Source organism: Leguminivora glycinivorella, chromosome 24 (assembly GCF_023078275.1).
Source record: "Leguminivora glycinivorella isolate SPB_JAAS2020 chromosome 24, LegGlyc_1.1, whole genome shotgun sequence".
Classification (NCBI taxonomy): Eukaryota; Metazoa; Arthropoda; class Insecta; order Lepidoptera; family Tortricidae; genus Leguminivora; species Leguminivora glycinivorella.
Window position 1 is genome coordinate 11,421,142 of NC_062994.1, and position 19,874 is coordinate 11,441,015.

The 19,874-nt window shown below is 37.9% G+C and overlaps 1 protein-coding gene across 8 annotated transcripts in view; it reads left to right on the plus strand.

Annotated features, from left to right (window-relative positions):
* Positions 1–8,458: 8,458 nt before the first annotated feature.
* Positions 8,459–19,874, plus strand: part of LOC125238942 (histidine decarboxylase) — a 61,840-nt gene continuing 50,424 nt past the window's right edge. For 7 of the 8 annotated variants that reach the window (XM_048146433.1, XM_048146438.1, XM_048146440.1 and 4 more), the window contains exon 1: positions 8,459–8,551. The gene's annotated coding sequence lies outside the window, so the exon portion shown is untranslated. The remainder of the gene's footprint in view (positions 8,552–19,874) is intronic. The other variant, XM_048146436.1, reaches the window with a different exon arrangement.

Here is a 19,874-nt window from a genome sequence, read left to right on the forward strand (position 1 = left end):
CCTTGAATAAAGTCAAAATAACTGCTTTAAAATTGATAAAAGTAGGTGAATCTAGTAGTAATAGTACATTACATCAGAGGCCGGGAAAATGAGGATTACCGGCCAAGTGGGTAAATACGGAATCCGTTTTTACGCCGAGGCATGTATAGTGCTTTTCTCAAACATATTACAATGAAATAAAAAAAATGCTCTAAAGGACAATATTTTATAAAAAAAAGTTACTTTGCAGGCCTAGGCCTAAAAAATAATATGAAATCCCTTTACAGTCCTCTCGAGTTGTTGCGCCCAAAAAGCGATACTTCCCAGCCCATTTTAAGGAACGTAAAGACAATATTTCATTGCATGTTTGAGAAAATGTATTTTACTTCTCGTGTGTTAAAAACTCGCAAGTTCAGGATTATATTCTCGAACCACTCGCTTCGCTCGTGGTTCAACTATAGAATCCTTTCACTTGCTCGTTTTTCAATTCCACACTCGGCGTTAAAATACAACTTTGCCCCCTTGTATAACAAATAACTATTGATCGCCATTGTCCGATATGTGCCTAGGCAATGTTTAGTTAGGTACTCTAATTATCTTCCCAAATGAACCGTGTAGTTTTCTAATAAATGACTCCGTGAAAAGCACTAATTAAAAAACGGATATTCATGTAAACAGTTCGTGGAATCATCCTGTGACCGGACGTTACAGTCAAGGCTAGATCAAGGTTAGAAAATTTTGTAAAAAAGATTTAAAAATTGAGGCTGAAAACGAAACACACGATTTGACAGCGAAGGAGCGTAGTGTTGCAGACGAAATATAAAATGAGCCGAAACTTAATTTACATAGATACATCATCATCACATCATTGGCCTTTAACATCAATTATATGATGTATTAAGCAGCGTCCGTAAGATTGCGGCACTTACGTAAATGACTGGTAAGTCCGATGCGAGAGCGGCAGCCGCGGCCGCACAACTGGCAGGAGAACATAGATACATACATACACATAATCACGCCTGTATCCCATAAAGGGGTAGGCATAGCACATGAACTACTATGTTTCAGTGCCACTCTTGGCAAAAAGGGGTTGAAAGAAATCCAAATTATGACATTGCAGTGACAGGTTGCCAGCCTCTCGCCTACGCCACAATTTAACCCATATCTTCACTCGGTGGCAAAGTTTGTTTAACCTTCGTGCCTTGAAACCCTCGCAACGCTCAAGATTCCACTTTTTGAACCACTCGCTACGCTCGCGGTTCAATATTGGAATCTTTCGCTTGCTCGGGTATCAATATTGGCACTACTTTGCCCCCTTGTAAAACAAATAACTATTATCTTTCCACTCACCTCCGTTTTAGTACTACGGGCGCACACTGAGCCCAGAAATCCTAAAATTATCAAACTCCTAACCACTTCTCAATAGTCCAGGCTGGTAGGACATGTCTCGAAAGTCATTAAGACATAAGTCGACGAATTTCCTTTTCGCACGTGTATTCGTAAACCCCTTCGGTCGTGTTTTATATTATATATAATTAAATAATTATTCTAATAAAACATCCAAATCAACCTTCAAATCAAGAGTGAACAGGCATCTTCTGGGCGAGCTCACTCCATCGTAGGGCACGTCTTTGCCTTTGGCTAATCTGTGGCCAAGAGTAAGCCCATTTATAATTAAAAAAACATTATTTAATTAACTTTAAAAACTTAACAACAAATCTCAATAGTTATCCACACTAATATTATAAATGGGAAAGTGAGTGTCTGTTTGTTTGTCCGTCTTTCACGGCAAAACGGAGCGACGACTTGACGTGATTTTGTAGGTGGAGATAGTTGAAGGGATGGAGAGTGACATAGGCTACTTTTTTAGCGTCGTATATTTTAGTTTACCCAACCATTGACACCAAAACATCCTGTATTGACATACCGTTTTGCGCAGGCTTTACAGAAAGAATGTTTTACTCACGGAAAACATTTTTTTTTAATGTATTAATTATACCAATGATTTGTATAATAACTCATCATACTTTAACCTGAACGAAGGCCACGTAAATATTTGTATAATGCACTATTTATAGCGTCATGCGACATTTTTGACCACTTAGTGACATCCTACTTAGATTACATCGAAATAATAAATAATATTTTATTGAAATAATATGAATATGACGTTATTCAATGTTTATGCGATCTACAGATAACTATTTAATAACTATATTAAGTATAACTTAGATCTTTGATAATGATAATATTTTATTGCTATTGCGTGGAGAGAGCGGCCGTCAAGCTATTCGGCGAGCAGACCAGTTTAATGAGAACTGGATGTATTTTACTAAAACATATCAATTAAAATGTAAGATCGTGCGACTTTCGACCCGGAGGTTATGTGCGAAAAGTCATTTGATATTTGCCAGTCGCTTTTCGGTGAAGGAAAACGTCTTGAGGAAACCGAACTAATCCCAATAAGGCCTAGTTACCCTTCGAGTGCCTTCAGGTTGGAAGGTCAGAAGGCAGTCGCTTTCGTAAAACTAGTGCCTACGCCAAATCTTGGGAATAGTTGTCAGTGCGGACCCCAGGCTCCCATGAGCCGTGGCAAAATACCGGGATAACGCAAGGAGGATGATGTAAATATTAACCTGAAAATACTCGTGTTATTTACGTTTATGACTATTTAGTTGAATTTAAATTGTCAAAATTGAGGTTCAAAAGTTTCAAGCCTGTGTCGAGAGATGGCAGTCTATGCACTGTGATTACACATTTTACTTTGACAGTATCTCTCTATTGATTTTAGTCCACTCATGGTTTAAGCTAGGAACATACTACGCGGACGTCCGCGCGACCGCGACCGATGAGTGTGCACGGCCTTCAGGACGTTCCTTCGGCTGACCAAAACATCCAGCGAGCCAGATTTCGATCGGACGCCCGTGCGCTCAAGGCCACGTCCACGACCGACGACCGATAGTTTGCACGGTTAAAGCTAGGAACATACTACGCGGACGTCCGTCGTAAATCGACCGCGACCGCGACCGATCAGTGTGCACGGAACAAAACATCCAGCGAGCCAGATTTCGATCGGACGTCCATGCGCTCAAGGCCACGTCCACGTCCGTCGACCGATAGTTTGCACGGTTATGTGTATTTCCATTGTCCAGATTCCCGTCCGCGGTCGATTTACGACGGACGTCCGCGTAGTATGTTCCTATTGTTCCTAGCTTTATCGAAGCAATTTTTGTCCGCGTTCACATCGCCCTAACTCTGTAAGTCGTATTAATACTTCGCAACTCTTAATACTTACTTAATAAGGAAATTTACGACGCTCATGGACGTACATGTGTTTACCCTTGGCCTTGAAATTTGGAGTGATCATGCCCATGACTTTATTTATTTATTTAGACTTTATTGAACGACACAAAATTGTACAAATGGCGGACTTAATGCCTTAAGGCATTCTCTATCAGTCAACCATTGGATCAAACAGAAACTTTAGTTAGTTCAGGATTGTCAATATAGAGATGTGACAAGAAACACAAATCAAATTACCTATGTATCCAAAAAAAGAAAATGTATATATGAGTGTATAACACATAAATATATAGCTTATATATAAGTGTATATATGAGTGTATAACACATAAATATTAACTTACATACAAACTATAAATATATAACTAAATATATGTCGGATCGTGGGCGTATCATACCGGAACCGTTGTCAGGACCTGCCGTAGTTGTTTATGAGGGCTTTTTAATGAAATACCATGTCTATATCACAGAATTTACTGCACAAAACCGATTACACATTAAATCACATTATAAACTACATTCCGCCTATTATTTCGAGCAAACCGCCGGATTAGACCGATGAATCTCCAACAACGCCAGCACTCCTCAACCATTTCCACTGCAGATCGATTGACAGCCTCCAATAATCTGTTTGTCATCTGTTTTTCGATTCTGTTCTTTTAGACAGTGGCGTCCTCTGTGACGTTTTGGCAGAACTCAGTCGAATACCAGCCAGGTTGTACAAAGTTGTAAAACCCTTGTTTGCTCTATTTGTCAAATATAGCGTCATAAAAGGTATCTTAAACCACATTTTGGTCATTCTCCGACATATATAATGTATCCAAGTATAAGCAATTTGCAGATAATTTATCCTTGAGTTTGTTAGAGAGGTGTATACGGGCATTTTCAGAATTTGGGACCCCCCAATTAGCGTAAGTTGTTAACAAAAATTAACTCACTGTCAGTTTTGTGACGATAATTAAGCATGAACTTTCAATAAAAATATTGTTTTTGTGTTAATTACATAAACTTTAAGCGACAATCTACACTGAGAATGTGAAAAAAGTATATGTTTAGACAGATTTTATGCTTAATTGTCGACACAAAACTGACAGCGAGTTAATTTTTGTTAACAACTTACGCTAATTGAGGGGTCCCAAATTCTGAAAATGCCCGTACGTAAGTAACATGCGTTTAAAAGAAAATTTATACCGACTTTATATCGTTCTGGTAAAATTTACAAATTGAAAATTTATTCCAAGAAAATAGAACATTTTAATAAAAGGTAACTTAAAATAAATATTTACAAATAAACTAACTATTAAACCCCGCTCCTTACCGTTTCTGGTGCAAAAGTACCCATAATACTTATGGCGTTACCCCTTTGGATGGTTATGGATAACTTTTGCAGACGTAGGTTTCGTTATTACTAAACTAAAATGGAGTTGGGCGGGACATGTTGCTAGGTAGAGTGATGGCAGGTGGACCAAAATGTTAACGGAATGGTGGCCGCTAACCAATGTAAGAAGTGCCTGGCATCCGTTGGCCCGTTGGGTCGACGACATCCGAAAAACTGCGGGTCACAAGTCACAACTGGATGAGATTAGCCCAGGACTGGGAGAAGTGGCGTACTATTGTAGAAGAGAGGCCTATGCTCAGCAGTGGGCGATAAAAGGCTGATATGATGATGATGATGATGTTTGCACCAAAAACGATTCAGACGGGATTTTCAAATTGCCCCTATACCAAGGATCATATAGTGGAAGTGCTGGCGGCCTAGCGATACTTTCAATCCGGAGGTCGCGGGTTCGAACCCCGGCTCGTACCAATGAGTTTTTCGGAACTGTTCGAAATGTCATTTGATATTCGCCAGTCGCTTTTCGGTGGAGGAAAACATCGTGAGGAAACCGGACTAATTCCAATAAGGCCAGGCAGCGGTGTGGTAGGGCACACAAAGCGGAATATCATTCGCTATGCCCTACCTCCTACGACAATACAATGCATTAGAATAGTCATTGCCAAAATTTAACCTAAATTGCATGGTCGATTTCTACGACACCCCATGGAGGAAAGGAAAATGTGGCAGGCATTCACCTAAGTATCACAAAAACAGACCGAAGTGCAAAATTTGTCTTAAACTACATTCGAATCTATTTTTTATTCCAATATTTACAATTGCAATATTTGCAATTTTGCCTGTGTGGTGACGGGTTAAGAATTTCACCACCCCCTTTCTTCCCGTGGGTGTCGTAGAAGGCGACTATGGGATATGGGTTAAATTGTGGCGTAGGCGAGAGGCTGGCAACCTGTCACTGCAATGTCACAGTTTCGTTTTCTTTCAACCCCTTATTTGCCAAGAGTGGCACTGAAGCTTTAGTAGTTTCATGTGTTCTGCCTACCCCTTTATGGGATACAGGCGTGATTGTATGTATGTATGTATGTATTTGACTCGAACTAATATTGGAATCTTTCGCTTGCTCGGGTATCAATCTTGGCACTTGCGGTTAAATAAGAACCTTGTAGAACAAATAACTCATCATCCTCCTTGCGTTATCCCGGCATTTGCCACGGCTCATGGGAGCCTGGGGTCCGCTTTGACAACTAATCCCAAGATTTGGCGTAGGCACTAGTTTTTACAAAAGCGACTGCCATCTGACCTTTCAACCCAAAGGGTAAACTAGACCTTATTGGAATTAGTCAGGTTTCCTCACGATGTTTTCCTTCACCGAAAAGCGGCTGGTAAATATTAAATGACATTTCGCACATAAATTCAGAAAAACTCATTGGTGCGAGCCGGGGTTACTAATGCAAACAACAATTATTTAATAATAAATAGTTATTTGTTCTACAGGGAAGCAAAATTTACAAATTGAATATGGCCGCTATACCAAGGATCTTAGTAGAAGCGCCGGCGGCTTAGCGGTAAGCACGTGCGACTTTCGTTCCGGAGGTCGCGGGTTCGAACCCCGGCTCGCACCAATGAGTTTTTCGGAATTTATGTGCGAAATGTCATTTGATATTTGCCAGTCGCTTTCCGGTGAAGGAAAACATTTTGAGGAAACCGGACTAATTCTAATAAGGTCTAGTTACCCTTCGGGTTGGAAGGTCAGATGGCAGTCGCTTTCGTAGAACTAGTGCCTACGCCAACTCTTGGGATTAGTTGTCAAAGCGGATCCCAGGCTCCCATGAGCCGTGGCAAATGCCGGAATAACGCAAGGAGGATGGTGATGGTTCAGAACAGGCATCTATAATAGTACATACTTCTATTGGGGCTGATATTTAAATTACAATTAATGGAATAATCGCGATTATTAGTAAACAAGCAAGAATAGTTGGATAACGATCGTAACACCGGAAAATCTATTAAAAGTATTTACGCCATTTTTCAACTTCTGTCCCCCGGCGGTGCGCAGTACTGGGCATAAGCGACTGGCGATCTAGGATTCACATCAGGGTAGGTACTCGTACGTAGCCAAATGGCACAAACGCTCGTAGATAATATCTCTATTGCGTATTGGCGCGTCAGAACCAGACTACCTTTCGCGTCGTTTCGTTTTCATTTTGCGTCGCAGAAATGCTATTCGGCTATCGGTGGGCAAACTTTTGTCATTGTGGACTAAAATTTGATGGCATTTTAGAGGCGGGCCTGATTTACACCAAAAGTGCATTTTTACTGCAGCACCGGTCATATCGCACACTATTTTGAAGGTATGTATTTTAAATTAACTTACATACAAACTATACCTAAACAAAAAACCGGCCAAGAGCGTGTCGGGCCACGCTCAGTGTAGGGTTCCGTAGTTTTCCGTATTTTTCTCAAAAATTACTGAACCTATCAAGTTCAAAACAATTTTCCTAGAAAGTATTTATAAAGTTCTACTTTTGTAATTTTTTTCATATTTTTTAAACATATGGTTCAAAAGTTAGAGGGGGGGGGGGGGACGCACTTTTTTTCCTTTAGGAGAGATTATTTCCGAAAATATAAATATTATCAAAAAACGATCTTATTAAACCCTTATTCATTTTTAAATACCTACCAACAATATATCACACGTTGGGGTCGGAATGAAAAAAATATCAGCCCCCACTTTACATGTAGGGCCCCGGGGTACCCTAATAAAATATTTTTTCCATTTTTTATTTTTGCGCTTTGTTGGCGTGATTGATATACATATTGGTACCAAATTTCAGCTTTCTAGTGCTAACGGTTACTGAGATTATCCGCGGACTGACGGACGGACGGACGGACGGACGGACGGACGGACGGACGGACGGACGGACGGACGGACGGACGGACGGACGGACGGACGGACGGACAGACAGACATGGCGAAACTATAAGGGTTCCTAGTTGACTACGGAACCCTAAAAAGACCCATTATTTAAAAACGTTTTCATTATATTTTTATTTTAGAAAAAACTATACCCATAATAAAAAAAACTCTTTTTGGATAAGCTAAATACAAAATGTTGTGGTTATTAAGGTAAAACTTAAATAAAAAATAAATAATAAGCTAAAAGGTCTTGAAATTTAATTACAATAAAAACCGGAAGAAATAATAACATAATAAAACTATTTAAAACTTAATACCTAAAAAATTTGGCCCAAATCGCCGTCAATGTCCATGGTGCCCAGAAGGCTGGCAGCATTTCCACGCTGTAAGGCGATACTAATTCGTTGCGCGAAATACTGGCCAGCCCTCTGGTCGCCTGAGGCACTTATCCCCCATGGCCCCAAGGTCTCAGCACCAAACGCCGCAAATATGTAGCTGGTTCCTAGGGCGGCATATTTGCAGCGTTTAAGGCTAATAAAAACTAATAAAATAACTAACCTAACCACAAAATTAAAATTTTGAAAAAACCCCCGACCGCGACATAGTAGACCGATTTTCATGAAAAATGGCTAAGAACACTCCCGACTAACTCAGCTTTCAGACAAAAAAACTAAATCTAGATCGGTCCATCCGTTCGGGAGCTACGATGCCACAGACAGACACACACACAGACAGACAGACAAACAAACAGACAGACAGACAGACACGTCAAACTTATAACACCCCGTCGTTTTTGCGTCGGGGGTTAAAAACTAATCTAAATTAAATACAGCCGACTTATCTGAAACCGCTACCGCCTATAACATAGCCTATATCGGCCGCATAGCCTATATAAGCGGCGGAGTCGCTAAGGCCGCCAGTTCCCGCCGTACTCTCGCACTCATTATTACACTGTAACATTCAAAAGTTAAAGAAAATAGTTTGTGTTGCGCGCCTTTTTTTGGGGTTTTAGAGATAGGTAAGTTTATTTTTCAATTTCGTTTTGAATGATAGAGAGTATTAAGGTACGTAAGGTAGAATCATTTTGTAAATTTACAGAATGATTCTAAAGTCGCGTTTTTTTTTTCATTACAAAAAACTCGACTTTAGAATCATTCTGTAAATTTATCACTTATATAGTTAATAGACTCAAAAAAATTAACGGTACATAACTCATTATCATTAATTTATTCATAATTTTCTTCATTACATTATTTCACAAATATCATTATTACACAGAGATTTTTATATATGCATACGGAAAAAAAAGAATTGATTCATTGAATTCAGCCGCCCGTATCGTTCGCAGGGCCTGTAATCAGAAGTTACAGATTAAAAAACTTGAGGTACCTAAATAGATAGTAAGTAAAAAGTCTCGTGGTAATAAATAAAATAGTGGTGATTATTTTATTATACAATATTTAAATAAATAGTAAAACTGAATGTTAAAGTCAGACAACTTTTAATTTTATATAACTTTAATACGAGTATAACAGTTTAGCTAGCTACCTTAATTTATTTTTAATACAACTTTGTTTATGCAAGGAACTAGGTTTATAATTAAGAACTTAATGCATTATACTTATATTTAAAAATGATGCAATATTTGAACTTGAAAAATAATTATAGATCAAATTAAAGCGAAATAGTAACAATAAATACAAAGTAAACTCGTTTAAACAGTTCTAGTGTATAAAATATGAAAAGAAATCATTTCGTCGATTTATTAAACATTTATGATTCAAAATCATCAAATAAACGTCGATTCTTCGCCAGCTTCGGTAATCAAGTTAACCGTATGAAATTACTTTGCACTCTTGCAAATAGAATGCAACTTAGCTACCTATTCGTTTTTGAAATATCAAGGGAGCCTGGTGGTATGTTATGTTGATTGTCCTAGGGCACCCCATAGGTGCATAGGGCCTCCATAAGATCCTTCCACGCCTTTCTATCTTGAGCCACCACCTTGGCCTCGTTCCAGCTCAGTCCATATTCCCTCAGCTCATTCTCAACGCTCCACCTCCAGGTGTGTTGTGTACGGGGCGTTTGCGGGCTCGCTTCCCTCCTTGAGACCGCCACTCAAACGCGATACTGGCGCTGTTGGTAGCTCTTCGAAGGGTATGACCGATCCATCTTCATTTCCGCTGAGCCACTTCCTGGGCGATCGGAGTCTGAGCCTGGTGGTATGGTGAAATAGTTATTTGTTATACAAGGGGGCAAAGTTGTATTTTAACGCCGAGTGTGGAATTGAAAAACGAGCAAGTGAAAGGATTCTATAGCTGAACTTGCGAGTTTTTTTAACACACGAGAAGTAAAATACATTTGCACCCGAGTGTAACACCAAACTTTTCCCCTCACTATAGCAAGGAAACTACAACGCAAAAAATGCGTTTATCACTGCTTCCAGCAGTTCCACAGGTGGTAAATCATCTTTATTACTAGATTCACCTACTTTTATCAATTTTAAAGCAGTTAATTTGACTTTATTCAAGGTCAAATTACTTTACCCACTAGTGGATAAAATGCGTTTTTACCCGCTGGTATTAAAGGACAAAACACGTGTTTCCGAGCTAGTGAGGGGAAAAATAATTTGATACGTTCCCTAGTAGGGCTTGAGATCTACTTTCCCTAAGGCCGTTTTCACATTATCCGATCCGATATCGGATGTCGGAAGGATTTCAATGGAAAAAATCCAAGATGGCGCCTGTAATGTATGGGATATCGGTCCGACATCCGATATCGGATCGGATAATGTGAAAACGCACTAACTATGCATAGTAGGTATGTCTTGACACATGGACAGAAATTATATGCTTATAAGTTCTACTTAAAATCCATAAAATAAATATAATTTATATCGCATATTATAATTGTGACGTTTTCAAGTAAAAGGTACTACATTATCTCTTTTCATAAGGATATAATTTGATCGTATGTTATATAAAAATACTAGCGACCCGCCCCGGCTTCGCACGGGTACTATACCTACATGTAAACCTTCCTCTACAATCACTCTATCTATTAAAAAAAACCGCATTAAAATCCGTTGCGTAGTTTTAAAGATTTAAGCATACATAGGGACATAGGGACATAGGGACAGAAAAAGTGACTTTGTTTTATACTATGTAGTGATTTATACTATGTAGTGATGTAGTGATAGTGATAGTGATAGTGATAGTGATGATTATACGACATTCTTATACAGTTTGAGTCCCCACGATAAGTTTAAGAAGGTTTGTGTTGTGGATACTCACTTAGATAATGATATATATAATACTAGCTTTTCCCCGCGGTTTCACTCGCGTTAGAAAGAGACAAAAAGTAGCTTATGTCACTCTCCATCCCTTCAACTATCTCCACTTAAAAATCACGTCAATTCGTCGCTCCATTTTGCCGTGAAAGACGGACAAACAAACAGACACACACACTTCCCCATTTATAATATTAGTATGGATACATAATACTTAGAAAATATCCGTGACTCAGGAGCAAATAACTGCCCTTACTGGGATTCGATCCCAGGACCGCGATTTAGCAGGCAGTGTCACTAACCCACTAGGCCGGTACGTAACCGAATGGCACAAACGCTCACGAAACGAAACGCTCGTAGATATCTATCTCTATCGCTCTTGCGTATTGGCGCGACAGAGCCAGATTACTCGACCAACATCTTAAGAGACTCTCGCTAGGTGGCTGGATCAAGGGCCAGATGCGTGCGGCGGTGATCTTGGACACGACGCGGATAGTCCGACGGTTCCTCTCTCTGCAGCCCTAACCACCGGCAGCTTGGGCCCTGCCCCGCTGCTGGCGGCACCCTAGATTAGGTTTTTTATAATTCGTTTATATGTTTTTATATTGTTTTGTAATTTTTTTATATTTTATTTTTATATAGAGGTACCTACATATTGTAAAATACCTAGCCTAAGAATGAAAATAAATACTGAGATAATAAAACTAAAAATCTAAGATGCCCCTGAGGCATAGTGCCCAAGATGCTGGCAGCATTTCCTCGCTGAATCGCAATACTTATACGTTGAGCGGTTGAGCAGCTCTTTCGTCCCCCGTAGTCTCAGTCAGCCGCTTCGCCAAGTCCTTGTATAAAATCTGGGCGCCCACGGACCGAGGGTCTCGATGCCAAAAGCAACAAACTTGTAACTAAGAGTAACTTGTAACTAAGAGTAAGGAGTATTTAACTAAGAGTTTAAGACGATACGGTAGGGGTCAATTCTCCATACAAACGGTCTCGACTATTTCCTCCCTGGTTTTTGTAGATAGAGCAATGATTTTTTCAACACAGATTGTTATTATTTTTATCTGTGTCGGACCGTTTTGATTTTTTTTTGATATTCTGCTTTTTAAAGACTCTAGAGCCAATCAAAAATTTCCAAAAACGGCCTTTTTCATTGTGGCGCAAAAAAAGGTGTGATACTCAAGATTGGTAACAATTAACCAAAAAAACTAAATGGTCCTACTACATAGATTATTTTATTGTTATTCAGATTCTCAAATTTCGTTCCGATTGATTAAGTTTTGAAGGAGGAAAGAGTCGAGAGCGGAACCTCGATTTTAAACATTTTTTTGAAATATCTTTTGACTGAGTTGTTCTTAATGGACAATTTTTTTTCTATAAATCTAGTTAATAACACTTGTATATTTAACTAAAATTCCCAAGTTGAAAGGGGGGGCTCCTTTCCATTTTAGCATTTTCGCTACCGTATCCTCTTATGCCTGTGTGGTGACGGGTTAAGAATTTCACCACCCCCCTTTTTTTTTTTATATACTACGTCGGTGGCAAACAAGCATACGGTCCGCCTGATGGAAAGCGGTCACCGTAACCTATGAACGCATGCAACGCAAACAGTGTCACATGCGCGTTGCCACCCCATTAGAAACTTGTACATTCCCTTTTGCTGTGTTAAGTACACAGCAAAAAGGAGTGTACAAGTTCCAAGGAGGGTTTTTTCTTTCCGTGGGTGTCGTAGAAGGCGACTATGGGATATGGGTTAAATCGTGGCGTAGGCGAGAGGCTGGCAACCTGTCACTGCAATGTCACAGTTTCGTTTTCTTTCAACCCCTTATTTGCCAAGAGTGGCACTGAAGCTTTAGTAGTTTCATGTGCTCTGCCTACCCCTTTATGGGATACAGGCGTGATTGTATGTATGTATGTATCCTCTTATTGTGCCTAAGCGATAATGGCACCTTCTGCTTCAGAATGGCACATTTATGACGTGTCGAGATAGTTCCGGTAATTGTAATCACTGATTTATTGGGTAAGTATTAGTTAAAGTCAAGTACAGTAAACGGCCATAAAGAATGCACATCGGCTTTTCGTCTTCGTAGATCGAGCGTTGTCTCTTTCTTGCTTATGTGACGTTAATTGAATTTTGTGTTGTTATTTGACATGAAGAAAACAATTTTGTGTATAAAAAGTGTATTTTGAGTACGTATTTTCGATTAAAAATGTGTATGATATTTTATTTGACGACCGGTCTGGCCTAGCGCGTAGTGACCCTGCCTGCTACGCCGCGGTCCCGGGTTCGAATCCCGGTAAGGGCATTTATTTGTGTGATGAGCACAGATATTTGTTCCTGAGTCATGGATGTTTTCTATGTATATAAGTATTTGTATATTATGTATATCGTTGTCTGAGTAGCCACAACACAAGCCTTCTTGAGCTTACCGTGGGACTCAGTCAATCTGTGTAAGAATGTCCTATAATATTTATTTATTATTTATTTATTTATTTATATTTATTTTGGCCACCGAAAACGCTGTCAGCGATGAAGTGACGTCATCGAATTCGAACCTTACTGCTTGACAAAACAATCACTGACATATTGAACTTTATGCCTTCATAATTTAAAAAGTCAGAAAATATTGTTTTCGAATATAATGACCAGCATGACAGATAATCTATAGACATGACTGTGTTCTTTTCGCACCATTACGTAAAAGTATACTTTAAATTTTTTTTTGCTGTTTTAAGTCATAATAAAATATCGTAATATTTTATTTCGGTTAATTGGACAGTTTTTATATTTTTTTATTTTTTTTAATACTACGTCGGTGGCAAACAAGTATACGGCCCGCCTGATGTAAAGCGGTCACCGTAACCTATGGAGGCCTGCAACTCAAACAGTGCTTAATCATATAAGACAGACTTTAAAAAACCGGTCAAGAGCGTGTCGGGCCACGCTCAGTGTAGGGTTCCGTAGTTTTCCGTATTTTTCTCAGAAACTACTGAACCTATCAAATTCAAAACAATTTTCCTAGGTAGAGAACCGACCTCTGGAGGTGAACCCAGGATGCTGGCGACGTTGTCCCTTTGCACCGCTAGACTTAATTTTTGGGCAAAGAAAGACCCTGCCCTGTAGTCCCCCGAGACACCTGTTAGTCTGACCGACACTTGTTTTATAAAATGTTTAGTGTCGGTCGAAAAACTACTTGACATCACATTCGATCGCCATACAAAGTTTCACCCCAGTTTTAATCTCCTCAGGGGGTGAAGTTCTAAAAAACAACGAATTTATTCATATATAACTTATTGAACCAACCATTCTAGGAAGTTTCATAAGATCCGAAGGAATTTTCATAAGATCCGAAACCTCTGTCACAGTATAATAAAGAGTACTGCCACTGTTCTCGCGTTACACTAAACTATACCTTTTTTGCTAAGTTTTAAGTTCCTACCTTAAAAAAACAAACTCACGCCTGACTTACCAAAAGGGGTAGACGTAGCATATTCACCCGATTAATAATCAGTGCCACTCTTAGAAGTTAAGAGGTTGTAAGGAAACGAAATTGTGGTCTTGCTATGACAAATTGCCGATTGCCCACACTACAGTCGACTTCTACGTCACGTATGGGAGGAAACGGAGTGGTGAAAAACCTACATAACCCGTCACCACATAACACAAAACCAAAGACATATGTAACTCCGTATAGACGGATAAAGTCTAAGAAAAAAACGTACTTCAAAGCCCTAGAGAAAAAGGTACGGTGGCCTAGATGGCGTTACACCTTTGGGGAACGCTCGGCTAGATCGCGCTAATATTAATATTTGACATTTTAACACATATCAAGCTAACAATATGGGCCAAATTGTCAAAACTGAGGTTCAAAAGTTTTAAGCTTGTGCCGAGAGATGGCAGTCTATGCACTGTGATTACACATTTTACTTTGACAGTAACGCCGTTTTCACATTATCCGATCCGATATCGGATGTCGGAAGGATTTCCATAAAAAAAATCCAAGATGACGCCTGTAGTGTATGGGATATCGGTCCGACATCCGATATCGGATCGGATAATGTGAAAACGCACTTTCTCTCTACAAAACTCGATCCTCTTTGCACAAAACCAATACCAAATGAACATTACATAAATAGGTACCATTTGTTTAGAAACTCAACATAATTATGTGCCTAATGGTACTAACAAAAGTATTAACTTTTCCGTTCATTTTAGGACCGGAAATGATCGCTATTTTGTTTAAACTTTTCTCACTTAAATCGTTTTAGTCAGACGAGTTCAGATTCAGATTTTAGAATCTATTTTTAATTTGGTAAGATATTACCAATGAAAGTTAGTAAATAACCTAACCACAAAATTAACATTTTGAAAAAAACCCCGACTGCGACCTAGTGGACCGATTTTCATGAAACATGGCTAAGAACACTCCCGACTAACACAGCTTTCAAATAAAAAAAACTAAATCGAAATCGGTTCATCCGTTCAGGAGCTACAATGCCACAGACAGACACACACACAGACAGACAAACAGACAGACAGACAGACAGACAGACAGACAGACAGACAGACAGACAGACAGACAGACAGACAGACAGACAGACAGACAGACAGACAGACAGACAGACAGACAGACGGACAGACAGACAGACACGTCAAACTTATAACACCCCGTCGTTTTTGCGTCGGGGGTTAAAAATAGCGAGCTGAACTCGTTAGGTTTTCAAAAATTATAAAACTTAGTTAATATCAAACCATGAACCCTTTCCGAATGGGTTATTAAAACTTATAAGAAAACTAAATTGGGATCTATTACTTTTGTGCAAATGATTTATTATAGAAGTACATATAACTAAGTATGTTATGTTCTACAAAACTACAGTTAGTTTGACTGTGGAGATGTTTCAGTCTCTCTTTATGAAAAAAAGCAAGAAAACAAAAAAATAGATAGATATATAGAATACTTTTTATTGCCATACCTCCGCAAAAGATACAGATAAATAGAGGCAGACAACAGGCGGTCTTATCACTAAAGAGCGATCTTTACCAGACAACCTTTGGGTTGTGGATTGCGGAAATAAAAAAAAAACATAATAAAAAAGAATAGGTGCTTCGAAATAAAAAATCATACATATAAAAGAGAATATAAATATACTATAAAATATTACAATATGTTACTACAAACAACACTTTAAAATATACATTCCTTTCTCGTTTTTTTTTGATTGAGGTGTGTTAAATTTTTTCTGTCTCTTTTTATACATTGTTTTTTATTTTTAAAGTTAAAATATACAAATTAAAATATAACTTCTAATATGTTACTTACGCCAAAAACTTAGTTGCTAGAATAATTGCTAGCATGTGAGAAAAATTACATCAAATATTGAAATCACGTTTATATTAGAGTTACTATTATAATTCAATGTCTTTTATCTTATCTTGATAACAAAAAACGTGTAACATACGTTTATAGGTAGCATTTTTATAACCATGTAGATTACTTTTTTTCATTAAAATAATGTATTATTCATTTTACGGATTTGAATTCATGTATCCTGCAACAGCTGATGTAGTGAATTACGATACCAGTGTGGAAAAGAGGAAATTAGACTCGAATTACGAATTCAATAAAATTAGAAAAAAATCAGAATGTTCATAATTAACACTGTAAAATTTCTACTGCCTAAATTTCGTGTCGATTGAACTCCCACTCGTTTTGAACTCCGACTTTTCTGCACTTGTATCGTAAAATACTATTTAGACAAATTTTAGCCAGTAGGTAGAGATTGTTACTAGAAATACTACTTTGCGCACAAGTGAGTGAAAAGCACCATATGTATGTACTGAAATAGTTATTTGTTTTACAAGGGGGCAAAGTTGTTGTTTAACCGCACGTGCCAATATTGATACCCGAGCAAGCGAAAGATTCCAATATTGAACCGCGAGATTTAATACGTGGAATCTTGAGCGTTGCGAGGGTTTCAAGGCACGAAGGTTAAATAAACTTTGCCTCCGAGTGAAACATAAAATTTTTCACCACACCAACATGTACATTGACTTGTTGAGTACATACTAGTTATGTATTCTGTAGAATTAGTTGGAGATTGCTAGCTTAACAGTCTCTTGACGTGAAATTTGTATTTCATACGCATTTTTTTTTCTATTTCTAGTTCTTTTGACACTTGGAGAACCTTTACACCTCCAAATTTTTATTTTTTATTATATCCCATTAATTATAATTGACTGTGGGGACCTTTTACATCTCCCAAGATCTTGTTTTCAATTAAGTCAATTTAAACTATGTAACATACAAGCACGGAATGTTGTGTCTTACATCTAGGTATACCGTATTCACTTATTATTGGAATATTTAATACAGCCCGGACAGCTTGAACATGTCATGCTCGCTAAAAAGTCTTTGCTTACGGTGACGTCGTTGATCGGGTCGCCACCTTCCCGAATGAAGGTTGAGGGAGGCGATGGCTGAGATGCGCGCCATATTCGTGAACGGGTGCTGTTTGTGAAGACCGGTCTGTTTCAGCTAATAGGGGCTATGCTATTCTATGTAACATTAATTTTGAATGAGATTACGTTGAGGCACTCTGTTCGGTCCTTGTTTGTTTATTTTTCTTTCTGACTCTTGGAGACCATATACATCTCAAAGGAAAAAAGTAGATTAAGTATACATATATTTTTTTTTCCTTTGCTTAAGACAACAAGAGTCTTTTACAACTCTAAAGTTATTTTAGTTATTCGGTTTTTTTCTTCATGTATAATTTTTTTAGATGTACTTTGACACTTAGAGACTCTATACATCTCTAACATCTCTTATTAATAATCATAATAGCTTTGTACTTTGTATAATTTCTTGTGTTAATATTTTTTTTATGAATACTTTTGCTTATTAAATTGTATCTTGTTTTTTTTAATGCATGTTAAATATAAGATGTAATGTTTTGAAAAGAAGTGGCCCGCCGAGTTTCTTGCCGGTCCCATAGTGGATACCCTCCTCCAACTGAGGGGGGACTGAAATCTTCTCGAGGCTGAGGCGTAGGGTTAGAGCCGGCGTAGTTTTATTTGACGTTCATAAGCGCATTGTAATATGCCTACTTGGAAAATAAATATTTCATTTCATTTCATATTTCATTTCATTTCATTTCATTTCATTACAAAATACTGAATTTAAACATCAAACTAAATCAAATCCATTGATTTACTCAATATTTATGATTCAAAAAATAATCATTTATAAGTAAAATCTACCAGCCAGCTTAAGACATCAAGTTAAAATTTGTATGAAATTACTTTGCACTCTTGTGGATAATATGCAGTTTTGCTATCTGTTTTCAAATAGCAAAGAAAGCCAGGTGGTGTGGTGAAACTAATATTTCTCTTTTCACGTTTTTAGAAAACTAAACCTACGTATGGACTGATATTTACTATAGATTTTACTTTTATTAAAATTTTTGAAGTTTTCGTGCTTTTAAAAATAAATATATCTATTTTTTTTATTTATTGCAATAAAGTGGATCATTGATACCAATATTGAATTATGTCATTCGTTTTTAAAACTATTAAGGCAGTTTTTACCAGTTCTTGTGGTTAAAAAAAGGACATATAATAGGAACGATCATCATCATTCTCTTGCCCTTATCCCAGTCACTTGGGGTCGGCGCAGCATGTCTTTCTCTTCCATACATCTCTGTCACTCGTCATCTCATCATTAACTTGTTTTTCACCACACCAACTGGTAAAGGCTCTCTTTGCTATTCGTAAACAGATAGCAAAATTGCATTTTATTCACAAGAGTGCAAAGTAATTTCATACAAATTTTAACTTGATGTCTTGCGCTGGCTGTTAGAATTTACTTAAAAATAATGATTTTAAATTCTAAATATTGAATAAATTGATGGATTTGATTTAGTTTGATGTTTTATAGTCTGTATTTTATTCGTGTTGGTGTGGTGAATAATTTTGTGTTTCACTCGGGGGCGAAGTTTGTTTAACCTTCGTGCCTCGAAACCCTCGCAATGCTCAAGATTCCACTTTTTGAACCACTCGCTACGCTCAATATTGGAATCTTTCGCTTGCTCGGGTATCAATATTGGCACGTGCGGTTAAACAACAACTTTGCCCCCTCGTAAAACAAATAACTATTAGTTCCATATCATGTCTCACACAGTCCATCCACCTCTTCTTCGGTTTTCCCCTAATATAGTTCCCCTAAAATATAATAGGAACGATAAAAAGGTTTAAAGATCCAAAGGCAATGAAAGGCCCTGTTCTATAAAGCCATGCGTCACAATCAATCAGAGCCGTATCTATAGAAACACCTTTATTTATTTTATAGAACATGCTACCATTTCTATTTACTGTGCCGACTAGCGTCCTACGGTTCTACAGTATATCGTTCTAGAGAAATCGAGAACATGAAATTATTTTAAAACGTTGCCATTAAACTCTATTTTATTCAATAACCTCGGTCAATCTGTGTAAGAATAAATAAATAAATAAATAAATATTGGGGACACCTTGCACAGATCAACTTAGCCCCAAACTAAGCAAAGCTTGTACTATGGATGCGAAGCGACGATATACATACTTAAATAGATAAATACATATACCTACATATACTTATATACCTACATAGAAAACATCCAAGACAGGAACAAATATCTGTGCTCATCACACAAATAAATGCCCTTACCGGGATTCGAACCCAGGACCGCGGCTTAGCAGGCAGGGTCACTACCGACTGAGCCAGACCGGTCGTCCTATAATATTTATATTTTTAATATTTATATTTTTATTTAACCTAAAAATATCTTACAAAACAAAATATCAAATATATTTTCAGTATCGTGTTATTTTAAATACTTCCTTCGGTCGTGTTTTAATTTATCGTCACTTTTATCAAACTTCCTTTTTCCGCACTTGTATCGTACTAGCTTTTACCCGCGGCTTCGCCCGCGTAATAAAAGTATTCTTATTGAAACGTTTACAAAAAAATAAGATTTTCATTTGGATCCGTAGGTTTCTTTGTAGGAACATCTG